Source organism: Hyperolius riggenbachi, chromosome 8 (assembly GCF_040937935.1).
Source record: "Hyperolius riggenbachi isolate aHypRig1 chromosome 8, aHypRig1.pri, whole genome shotgun sequence".
Classification (NCBI taxonomy): domain Eukaryota; kingdom Metazoa; phylum Chordata; class Amphibia; order Anura; family Hyperoliidae; genus Hyperolius; species Hyperolius riggenbachi.
In genome coordinates this window covers 157,731,496-157,744,913 of record NC_090653.1, presented here as the reverse complement: position 1 = coordinate 157,744,913, position 13,418 = coordinate 157,731,496, and positions in this window count along the sequence as shown.

Sequence of the window (13,418 nt, the reverse complement as noted above, 5' to 3'; positions counted from 1 at the left end):
TACTAGGTTAAAATCAATAAAGGATTTATTCTGTCTAGAGACAATATACTTTATACTGGTTGAACTCGATGGACGTATGTCTTTTTTTAACCAAAATAACTATGTGACTATGTAACAATTCCTAGGTATTTAAAGGTGGATGCAATCTGTAAAGGGAAATCCTCAGGTAACACATCAGGCGGCAATGGATCAACTGGAAACAGGACTGACTTGGACCAATTAACCTTTAGTCCGGACACTGCACCAAAGAGGTCATAAACCGCCGCAAAGATGTAATAGGGTTATCTATACAAAGTAGTACATCATCCACGTAAAGGGAAATTTTTTCATGAACTTTATTTATAATCCAGCCTCCTATAGTGGGGTCTTCTCGAATAAACGCTGCTAAGGGTTCCATCACAAGAGCAAATAAAAGAGGTGAAAGAGGACAGCCTTGGCATATACCGCTGTTTATCGGAAAGGAATCAAACAGATGGCCATTTACTCTAACTCGTGCTACAGGGTCGGTATATAGTCATTGAACCCATTTCTTGAAATTATCTCCAAATTTGAAAGCATCTAGTACAGCCCATAGGTATTGCCAGGAAACTCTATCAAACGCTTTGTTTGTATCGAGCACTAGAAGAATTCTAGAACCAGAATTGCAGTGTGAGTGCTGGAGGTTTACAAACAAACTGCAGAGATTAATCTTAGTTGAGCGAGAGGGGATAAAACCAGTCTGGTCCTGATAAACAATTTTCTCAATAATTAGTTTTAAACGGTTGGCCAAAACTTTTTCTAGGATTTTAACATCCGAGTTTAATAATAAAACAGGACGATAGGAGTCACAAAAGTCTGAGCTTCCTGGTTTCAGAAGAAGGGTGATATGTGCCTCTCTAATTGACATGGGTAAGGATCTAGAGTTAAATGCTTTATTGAAAGTCTGAAGCAGTATTGGAGCTGTAGTTTTCCTACTTTTTATATACCACTCAGAGGGGATTCCGTCTGGACCAGGAGATTTACCTGTTTTAAGACTTTTAATGGCCATCAGCATTAATCTATCTGTTTCCTCTAGAGACGGTAGTAGACAACTCTCAAGAAAATCAGAAGCACAGGTTTGGTTTGGCAGAGGGGTGATGCTGTATAATTTGCTATAGAAGATTCTGAATTCTGAAGTGAGAAGGATATGGAGACTGCCATATTTTTTTCTTTAGTCATAGACTAAAACTAGTCCTTGGTAAGAGTACTTGTAAAAGGTACAGACCGGAACAAAGAACATCTATCAGGCCCTAGGCAATGTAACTCTGGGGACATGTAAGAGCGATGTGCTGGTACTCTGCAGGGGAATAAGGAGATTCTTCCTCTATTACACATTCTTCATGCACAATCTGAACCAGGTTTATGGGTGATAGACAACACCTCTGTGTTCAATGTGCGCAAAATTCTCAGTGGATTCCCTGCAGCTCTGTGGAGAGTGCATATGTAGAGTATAGTACTACTGAGTAACAAAGTAAACCTGAGACAGATGAAATTAAAGTTTTATACATACCTGGTGCTTCCTCCAGCCCCCTTCAGGCTAATCAGTCCCTCGCTGTCCTCCTCCACCACCTGGATCTTCTGCTATGAGTCCAGGTACTTGAGCCAGTCTGGCGTAGTGCGCATGCACACACTCCGCCGCCGGGAGCGTACTACACCTGTTCAGCACTATTGCGCAGGTGCAGAACGCTCCTGGCTGTGGAAGCGGCATACGGCCGGACTGCGCTGACTGGCTGAATTACCAGGACTCATAGCAGAAGATCCAGGTGGTGGAGGGTGGAGGTGGACAGCGAGGGACTGATTAGCCTGAAGGGGGCTGGAAGAAGCACCAGGTATGAATAAAACTTTTCTTTTCATCCTTCTCAGGTACCATTTAATTCGTAGTCACCAAACCAAATTTTAACAACATATCAAATTATTTGATTTCATGAGCAAAGAGTTTGTACATTTGCATAAGTCAGAATCAACGCAGAATTATTTCCATCTCATTGACCATCTCTATTAGAGACACGGCTACACATCAGGCTTTATACTTACAGCATAGACGTTATTTAGTATATATAAGAGATTCCTGTGTACACATCATATATATGTGTACACAGGAATATGTGTATTATCTTTTGGGAGACATCTATGTCATTGCCCGTCACAAAATTACTTGCTGGTTGAATAAAAGTAACTTTTAGTCAAAATTTGCCAGGGTTATGAATAATTATTGGCAGCACTGTAGTTGTTGGTATTAATGTCATACCCAGAGTCCACTTGGAAACTTTTGGTCCCAGAGCTTTTTGTCATGCTGCTCATACATTTTGGAACTCCTTACCTCTACAGAGCAGGACAGCTCCATCCCTGGACGTGTTTAAATCGAGACTGAAAACCCACTTGTTCAGTTTGGCATTTGCAGAAATATAACTTTTGTTGTGTGAATACTTCATCCTACTACCAACTACTGAATCTGAGACAGCCTAAGCGCTTTGAGTCCTATGGGAGAAAAGCGCTATAGAAATGTTATTGTATTGTATTAATGTGTAATCGAACTCCTAACTTTCAACTCCATAACCGGATTCCTCCATACCATTGATAAAAGATGAGACACTGATAATCTAGCCGCTGACTTCCAATTTGTGGTAATCAGGGTTAGAGTGACTGATCAACGTATGGTACTCCCTAGGAGTATACTCAAATCCCACCAGTAATAAGGCCAAACTAGGAGATATCTGAAATTCTAAGCGTGGCCTATATGGACAAAGAAGGAGATGGTGGAAGTTTTGGTCCTAAAAAGATGCCTAGAAAAACATTTTTAAGATGATGACCCAATATATTCAGCTACATAAGATTCAATACTGGGAGGGCACATTCCTGTTTTGTTTTTTTTTGGCATCACCATAACATGAAAGGGCACTCTTGCTTTTTTCCATTCCAAATAAAATTATGAAGGCATTTCTTTATATCTAACAGATATGATTTAGAATAAGGAATTATCAAGGTTCTAAGCGTATGTAAAATTTTTAGAAGCAAAAACATCGGGAATGCCGTAATACAGCCAGACCATGAGAGCCAGAATTTAGCCATTTGACTACATTCCTTTGTAAGACAGTTGAGCAGAGGTATACTGTGACATACCATACTTTTTAAAGCCCACCTGTAACGATTGTGGAATTCTCTCCGTGATCAGCGCACAAGACGTGCGCTGACACTGCAGAAATCCTCCACAAGCGTGTAATTTGAGGGAACCCAGCAAAAGGTGCAATGCACCTGTAGAGGGAAATTCCTGTCGGCAGAGGGAGCTGTGGAGTGCAGAGGAACAGCTCCTCTACCCTGCCACACATGCCAGACAGGAATTGTACGAAAGGGAAGAAATGCAGGGGAAAATAGCCCTGAAAGAGAGAGATCAAAGCGACAGAGGGTATGTGTGTCCACCAAACTAGTCGCCACCCTGCGACGATGAACACACAACCATGAAGACAAAGTGAGAAGGCAATCGCCAGAGATGGCGATTGCTAACAGCGACACAAGACCGAATAAGCACAGATGAGGAATGCATGTATGTCCACCAATCTAGCCGCCAACCTGCGACGGTGGACACACAACAGAAGAAACCAAGTGAGAACGCAATCGCAAGAGAAGCGATTGCAGAAGGGAATGAGCACAGGGACAGATTGTATGTGTGTGCACCAAACTAGTCGCCAACCCGCGACGGTGCATACACAACAGCAGATATGAAGCAGGAACTCAATCGCGAGAGAGGCGATTGCCAGAGGTGACACAAGGCTACAGCAAGGCAGAGCACGAGAGTAGCAAAGGCACAGCAAATCATACAATGAGAAGATAAGGAAAATAACAAACGCCAGCTAAACGCGAACACCTCACTCATTCGCAACAGTGCACGCGTTTATGCGCGGTCTCCGCGTGATAAGCACAACAGAGACAAGCACGCCTAACTAACCACGGACAGACAAACATGAAACAGAGGACGCGAGCGCTTGCTTAACGGTTACCTCACCGAGCCTCCAGCAAGTGTTCGTAGCAGACAAGACAGATACACGAAAACAGGAATAAGCGAGAGATAGGATCCACAGCACTAGCGCAAGAGGCTAGTGCGATCCAGGAAGACAGAACAGAAGGATCCACAGCACTAGCGCAAGAGGCTAGTGCGATCCAAGTATAGAAAGAGGGATGGAGATCAGACGGATCCACAGCACTAGCGCAAGGCGAGTGCGATCCTGGCAAGACAGATCAGATGAGATAGCTGGTAGCAACCGCTGCTCCAGCTATACTCCAAGAACAAAGATCAGAACGACTTCCTGTCGACCACCGCTGGGACAGGACAATCGCAACAGACAAACAAAACAGATATGCAATCCTAACTGCACTAGGGAATCTGCCTAGTGCAGTTCCAGGAATTACTCTAAACTAATATTCAAACAGTGAGCAAGGCTGACACTCCAAGAGTGTTCCACAGGACTAACCCTTATGACCAGCAAAGGACTCTGGGAAACATAGCTCTTTATACTGCCAGTCATCAAAGGAGGCAGGTAGGGGATTTGCATAACGAGTGTATGCAAATTCCTCAGCAGCAGAACAGACCAGAAACTTGTAATGGAAAGACAGGTCTCTCTTGCAGAGACCTGCAGCCCACAGACTAGAGGAATGGTCAAACAGCTGTCTGCCAGTGCATCCAGCTGAGCGGATCATTACAGTACCCCCTCCTCTAGGGTCGGATTCCAGACGAGCCTCTAAACTAATATTTGCAAAAGACTCTAACTGAAGACTCATGAAGGTCGGGGCAGCCCCACAAGGCCCAATTCCAGAGTCAGCCCACCCGAAACCGACCTCATCGGAAGGAGAAGCCACCAAAACATGCCGATCAGTACCACAAGTCTCAGTGTAACACCCATCAGGACTGTGAATGCCAGAGAAGAAGCCATCGACACCCACCGAGCCATGCCCACCACCTTCCAGGGACCGTTCAAAAATACCAAACCTGCCACAATACCCATTCGAAGTGTCCCTTTCCACAAAGCACCCACTGCTGATCTCATCCAAGGTACCAGGAAATATTTCTCCTAGGATCTCCCAGAACACTTTGAAGCTCCGCAGAGATCCCAGGAGGGCAGAACGATCACCAGGCTCACACGGAGAACTATCAAGAACCCCTATGGAACCAATGACAATTCTGGATTCAGAATTACCAGGACAAGCATCAAGACCAGGGCCTTCAGGGACCACCCCTGGGCATGCAGGCAGGCAGGCAACATCAGAATAGGTTTCCACCGAGGAAGCATCTGAGCAGGCTGGCAACCGAGACACACTTGGGTCCTCTGGGTCACAGAACACATCAGGGTACACTAGCCCAAGGGGAACCTCAGGACACGTCGAGGAACTGCCAACCTCAGAGTCCGTTACGAAAAGACCAAAACCAGAACCGGGCAGAGAATAATCACGAGCAGTGGTCTCAAGCACTGGACTTTCAAAAGAAGGCTTGGACTCAAACCTAAAAATCTCTGTGACAATAATATCATCATTGACTACATATGAGTGAAGCTCCACCAGAGCTGCAAAGGTAGTCAGCACAACAGCAATGCCTACTGAAGTGGGCAACACCTCAGAAGGACTTGGGGGGCAGGAGACATCTCCTACAAGTTCTGCACCCTTTGGGAGGAACTCGGAGGTCTCCAGGACATCAGACAAGACCTCAGGAACATCATTTTCCAAGTTTTCTGAGAAGGATTCTGAACTATCCATGTTACAGGGCAAAACTGGAACTTTATTTTGTGGACAGGGCAGATGTCCCAGGGAAGGTTCCACCATAAACTGAGACTGAATTTCATCATCATGAGCTGAATGTACAGGAATATTTACTGGAACACACACTGACTCCCTAACTTTAATCTCACTGCACCCAGAATTCTGCGTAGCAGTCAAACTAGCTTGCAACTCCAAAACTGCAGAAAAACAGGTGAGTATAGTAGCAATACCTAGACGAGCCTCTAGGGACACTGCAGGAGACTCTAAACAAGGCCATATTAACTTATCCAGAGTACAGGGTGCAGAATCAGCATTTTCCTCAGAACAAGAAAGGGACTCACAAATGTCAGTGTGAGTGGAGATCATGTTTTCATTCATGGTACAGGGCAGATTCAGAGAAAGCTTCTCCGGGCAAAGCAAAGAGGCTTCAGCATCAGATTCGCAAAACCGAAGAGCTTTCTCACTCTTAGATAGTTAGATTCGGCTAACAATGTCAAATCCGAGGAGCCAGAAAGCAAAACTTGCGAATCAAAAATCGCTTTAGGTTGTGAAACTGACGCTTCCATAGCGCAAACCTCCGCGATCTGCGGGGCAGACTGTAAGGCGTTCAGGACAGAAACACTGGAGCAACTGTCACCAAGCAACGAGCCCTTACAGGTGTGAACAGGGTGAGACAAAGATGCATTTGCAGTAGAAATAGCGACAACATCAGGAAAAACTTTATTAGACATATTAATTTTACTTTTGATGCTGCATAATTTAGGAATTTTGCCCATAGCAGGATCACAGTTGGAAGATCTTAAAGATCTGTCTCTAAATGACAAGGGGTCCCACACATCCTTGAGAAAACTGGCACATTCATGCTGATCACAATCTGCAGGAACATCAGAGAAACAGGCATCAGATCGCACAGATTCAAACTGCACGCAGTCAGGAGAGAATCCTCCAGGATTCGCACAGGAATCAACCACAGTGGCACACCCACTCATTTCAGATCGCACAATGTCATGACTCACATGCTTTACCCCAGAAAGGCAGGAACAAACTCATAGAAATAACCTGGCAGGGGAATTCTAAGCTTACGAGAAAATACATGACTCAGAAATCTGCGAGGGTTATGGCTCAGATTCTCGTGTCTGACATATTCATCAGCCCACACAAACGGATCCCCTTGGAAAAGATTGTAAGCAATCTGACCACTCCAAGTGGAAATATTGGTGGCCTGAAATTCAGGATTTGCCAAGAATCTGGAACATTCTGATATAAACTCATCTCTGGTTTCAGAGTCCAGTATCTTAAACCTCTTAAAGATACAGGACCCATATTTGACCAAATCGTACAAATCGGAAATTCCCTCTACACTGGGAATTTCGGTTTGGCTGGTCATACTGTAACGATTGTGGAATTCTCTCCGTGATCAGCGCACAAGACGTGCGCTGACACTGCAGAAATCCTCCACAAGCGTGTAATTTGAGGGAACCCAGCAAAAGGTGCAAAGCACCTGTAGAGGGAAATTCCTGTCGGCAGAGGGAGCTGTGGAGTGCAGAGGAACAGCTCCTCTACCCTGCGACAAACGCCAGACAGGTATTGTACGAAGGGAAGAAACGCAGGGCAAGATAGCCCTAAAAGGGAGAGATCAAAGCGACAGAGGGTATGTGTGTCCACCAAACTAGTCGCCACCCTGCGACGATGAACACACAACCATGAAAACAAAGTGAGAAGGCAATCGCCAGAGATGGCGATTGCTAACAGCGACACAAGACAGAATAAAGATAATAGGATAACAGAGGCGCCAATAGGATAAAAAACACTAAAAGAACTTAAAAACCCATCTTGGTAATAGAGGAGGCAGTGGTGGACTCACCCCCTCCAAGCAGAACACACGACTGTGGATTTTCAGTCAAAACAATTTTATTGGATACTCCAAATAAAGCGCAACGCGTTTCACGGGATACAGAGGTGCTCAGTGTTGATGATACTGGCAGATGCTGTTTACTCCTATCTGTTATTGCCTGATGAAGCGGGTTTGTATCCCGTGAAACGCGTTGCGCTTTATTTGGAGTATCCAATAAAATTGTTTTGACTGAAAATCCACTTTCGTGTGTTCTGCTTGGAGGGGGTGAGTCCACCACTGCCTCCTCTATTACCAAGATGGGTTTTTAAGTTCTTTTAGTGTTTTTTATCCTATTGGCGCCTCTGTTATCCTATTATCTACATCGCGTCCACCCTTGGTGGAGGGTTGTACCCTTCCTTCTTCAACTACAGAGAGCGACTTTTTAATCCTGAGTGGGGTCAGGACAATCTCCCCACCTGCTTTGACAGTGGTTGCCTACTTGGTAACCCTGGTTTGTGAGTATTAAATTAATATTATTACTCTATCAATTATACCTTACCAGTACATACTACACTATATTGGGCTCTTGGTGTTCTCTCTTTTTCACAAGACAGAATAAGCACAGATGAGGAATGTATGTATGTCCACCAATCTAGCCGCCAACCTGCGACGGTGGACACACAACAGAAGAAACCAAGTGAGAATGCCATCGCAAGAGAAGCGATTGCGGAAGGGAATGAGCACAGGGACAGATTGTATGTGTGTGCACCAAACTAGTCGCCAACCCGCGATGGTGCATACACAACAGCAGATATGAAGCAGGAACGCAATCGCAAGAGAGGCGATTGCCAGAGGTGACACAAGGCTACAGCAAGGCAGAGCACGAGAGTAGCAAATGCACAGCAAATCATACAATGAGAAGATAAGGAAAATAACAAACGCTAGCTAAACGCGAACACCTCACTCATTCGCAACAGTGCACGCGTTTATGGCCGGTCTCCGCGTGATAAGCACAACAGAGACAAGCACGCCTAACTAACCACGGACAGACAAACATGAAACAGAGGACGCGAGCGCTTGCCTAACGGTTACCTCACCGAGCCTCCAGCAAGTGTTCGTAGCAGACAAGACAGATACACGAAAACAGGAATAAGCGAGAGATAGGATCCACAGCACTAGCGCAAGAGGCTAGTGCGATCCAGGAAGACAGAACAGAAGGATCCACAGCACTAGCGCAAGAGGCTAGTGCGATCCAAGTATAGAAAGAGAGATGGAGATCAGACGGATCCACAGCACTAGCGCAAGGCGAGTGCGATCCTGGCAAGACAGATCAGATGAGATAGCTGGTAGCAACCGCTGCTCCAGCTATACTCCAAGAACAAAGATCAGAACGACTTCCTGTCGACCACCGCTGGGACAGGACAATCGCAACAGACAAACAAAACAGATATGCAATCCTAACTGCACTAGGGAATCTGCCTAGTGCAGTTCCAGGAATTACTCTAAACTAATATTCAAACAGTGAGCAAGGCTGACACTCCAAGAGTGTTCCACAGGACTAACCCTTATGACCAGCAAAGGACACTGGGAAACATAGCTCTTTATACTGCCAGTCATCAAAGGAGGCAGGTAGGGGATTTGCATAACGAGTGTATGCAAATTCCTCAGCAGCAGAACAGACCAGAAACTTGTAATGGAAAGACAGGTCTCTCTTGCAGAGACCTGCAGCCCACAGACTAGAGGAATGGTCAAACAGCTGTCTGCCAGTGCATCCAGCTGAGCGGATCATTACACCACCTCTAGGAAAAAATATTTTTAGGTGGTGTGGAAAACAGGTGTAATATGTTTGGGTTTTTACTGTTGTCTACTCTGTGTTGTGTCTAGTAATTTCATGGCTGTAATATGAACCCATTGAGAAGAAACAAAGAACATGTTACCAGTTATTCCCTACTATACACAAATTTATTTGTCTGTATTGAAGCACTGAAGGATACTGACTTCCTGCATGGACAGGAAATGGGATTCCTCTAAAATGTGTAATTAAAAGGTATGTACTTTTTTGCAAAACTTGAAAGGAAATTACTTACGGTGCCTATTTATAGATCCTTACCTATTTGTCAGTGACCAACAGCTGCCTGCTCAGTTCCAGTCAATCTGAATCCCTCTTACATTACTAATATGGGTGTGCGAGGGATGGGAGAACCAGTGAAGTGATTGCTATTAGTGAAGTGATTGCTATTTTAGATTAAATAGTTATTCCCTGCTGACAGATTAGGCTGCGGCCTTGGGCAGCTGCTGCCTAAAGAGGCAGTTGGACTTGAAGTTGATGCATATGGAAGAGAAAGCTGCAAATAGGAATCAACGCATGGAAAAGGGAGTCATCACCTAAGGGAGAAGTACATGAGAGATCGGCTGCTGTGCAGGGATGTTACACATATAAGAAGGGGCTGCAAATGGAACGGCAACCGCACATGAATCAGTTACATTGGTATACTATGCATAATAGTCCTGCCAACTCCTTCATAGAAGGTAACAAATACCAACCTCAGAGATCAAATATACTGTCAGTACCTGCATTATTTTTACTATCTTTTTACTACTTTTTTACTCTTTTGACTAAATTTAAATGTACCACCCACCTTCCTTTGTCGATACACTGTAGACAAGGGAGTTGGGGAGTGACTGACGCATTGTCACTATCAGTACTTCTAGGGTCAGGTCCTAACGGACAAAGTGCTTGGTTATTTTTTACCCGTACTATACTCGGTTAGTGTGTATAACACTGGAACACCCCAGATGGATTGTTCTTGGAGATTTCAATACATGGGTGGATGACCCCTTTTCGCAATTAGGAATAGAGCTACCTTGTGCCATAAATGAAATGGGCTTCTCCCAAGCAATCAGCTCTGCCGCTCACAAGAAAGGTCACACTCTGGACCTTATATTCCATACTGGGCTTTCAATAGCCAGTGTGAAAATTAATCCTGTTGCCTGGTCAGACCATCACACTGTCCACTTCTCCCTCTCAATACCAGCTGTCAAACACCAGTTCAAGAATCAAATAAAATATTGCCGCTTAAAAGGGCTAACACCACAACATATCCGAGATTACTTCAGCTTTGATGAATTGACTGACTCCAGCTTGGACCCTGATACTCTGGTGTTTAAATACAACAAATGTGTGTCCTCCACCTTTGAGACCATTGCTCCTCTGTGTACCAAATATCTTACTCCACACCATCATACACAGTGGTTTGATAGCTCTATAAAAGAGCTGAATAGACAAGGCCGAAAACTTGAAAGACTGTGGCGTAAATCTCAGTCCCCAGAAGACAAACATGCCTTAATCCTCCACTCGAAGAACTACCAAAAGGTAATCACCAGGAAAAAGTCATCCTTTCTATCACATGAGATTGCAAATTCAGTTAACAAACCAGCCCAACTGTTCCGAACAGTGGAAAAACTCTGCAACCCAGCATGTCACAAACTTAATATCCATTCTTCAAAGGACCTCTGTGACCAATTTGCCCATTTCTTCTCAGACAAAGTCTCCGCTATAAGGTCCGCCATGCAACTTACAGCATCTGAGCCTAATATAGCCCCGAAGACCATTAACAAAGACAACGTAACACCTTGGTCAAACTTCAAAGAAATTGATAAAGAAGTCACATCAAGCATCCTCCTTCACCTCCACCAAACTACCTGTGACCTGGATCCTGGCCCAACACAGTTCATGTTGAACTGCCCGACCTGTTTGTACTGATATTCCTCAAAATTGTAAACTGTTCCTTACAATCAGGGATATTTCCTGCTTTACTGAAGGAAGCAATCATCAGGCCTCTCCTCAAAAAACCCTCCCTGGACCCAGATGCAATGACCAGCTTCAGACCTGTCACTAACCTTCCCTTTCTGGTTAAGCTAATTGAAAAAGCTGTATACCTCCAGCTAGAAGCCAAAATCCTACAAAACAACAGTTATGACCCATTCCAGTCTGGCTTCAGGAAACATCACAGCACTGAAACTGCCCTCATCCAAATATGCAACCACCTGCTCATGGCAAGAGACAGAGGAGAGTGCTCCATCCTCGTACTGCTAGACCGGGGGTCAGGAACCTTTTTGGCTGAGAGAGCCATAAACTCCACATATTTTAAAATGTAATTCTGTGAGAGCCATACAACTGGGGCAGTAGGGCTCACGTCCCTGTTGCCATGGTGATGTGTATACAGGTGATCCGCCGGGCAGTGGAAGTGTCAGACATGTCTTCAGCTTCGCTTGGGTTTTAGCAACATCAGCAATTTCCCCGAGAGCCAGACAGGAGAAATAATGACTAACAGCTTGTACAACTAGCTAGATGACTCAAGTGACAGGCAGCCTATTGGGCCAATCAATGTGCGGGGATCTCGTCCTACAAAGTCACTGGACTTGACAGGGTCCAGAGTGGGACAATTGGAGCAGCCATCCATTTTGGGGTAGCGTGAGTAAGTTAGTAGTGTGTGTTGGGGCGTGGCCGGCAATGTGAACAGACGTGTCTCGCACAGCTCCCGCTTTGATCCTGCACTATAGATCCTGTGTGACGGCTGATTTCCCTCGGTTCTGCTTTTGACTGCCCCCATCGTGGAGGAGACTATTTGGGGATCCTGTAGCCCTGTTTTGGAGTCTGTTATGGCCAGAGTTCGCAAAACTAGGCTCCGTGAGGAGAAAGGCCTACTCGACACGCCGAGAAAACAAGATGGCGCGGTCTCGCAACAGACCCACTCACAAAAGGCTGGAGTTAAGGCTGAGGAAGTGGCAGCACGCCTGGAAAAGTTCGCCCATAAAGAAAACAGGTCAGTGGAAGATTCTACGCAGTCTAACTTTACTCGTCAGAAAGAGGATTGGGGTGAGATAGACGGGAGTCAGCCGGAGGCAGAAGGCCCTATACAAGATGGCGCAGATCTGGAGAGGGAAATTGACATGGCGTCAGAAGTACCTGCTGCGGTCCAAACACAGGCAGACTCACCACATAATTCCGACCACACTGACCAGAAAGAGCCATCATTAAGTGACATCCTGGCGGCAGTGACTATGTGCAATGAAGCCATAACCTCACTTTCTCAGCAAACTGGGGGCATAAAGGAGGAACTAACTTTGATAAGACAGGATATGTCTAACTTACGTGGTAGAACATCAGCATTGGAAAGCCGTGTTAGTGATATTGAAGATGCTATGGCACCTGCTGTAAGGGATCTGCGCAGAGTTATTAGTCACGCAATCGCCAATACGGATAAATCCGATGACTTGGAGAATAGACTGCGCAGGAACAATGTTCGTATTGTAGGTTTTCCGTAAAAAGCAGCAGGATCTAACACTACGGACTTTATTGAAAATTGGTTACTAGATGTGTTTGGACAGGACTCCTTCTCCAAGCTGTATGCTATAGAACGGGCACACCGTGTCCCTACGCGCTCTCCTAAACCAGGCGCACCTTCCAGGTCGATCTTGGCAAAACTTCTTCATTTTCAAGACCGTGAGGCAATCCTTAGGCAAGCGTGCCTAAAAGGCAATGTAATGTATGGTGATCATAAGATATCTTTTTATCCCGACTTTTCTGCGGAGGTGCAAAAGCAGAGAGCCAAGTTCTTTGATGTCAAAGAAAGGCCGCAAAAATTAAAGTTAGAGTATGCCATGTTATATCCATCTAAGCTTAAAGTCATAGCACAAAATGAAGCTCATTTCTTCCTTTCGCCCTAAGAGGCTATGATCTGGCTGCACCAAAACGAGCAGCACTTGTCTTTCAAGCCACAAGAAGAGCAAGATGAACCTACATAAGTTATGAACCTAT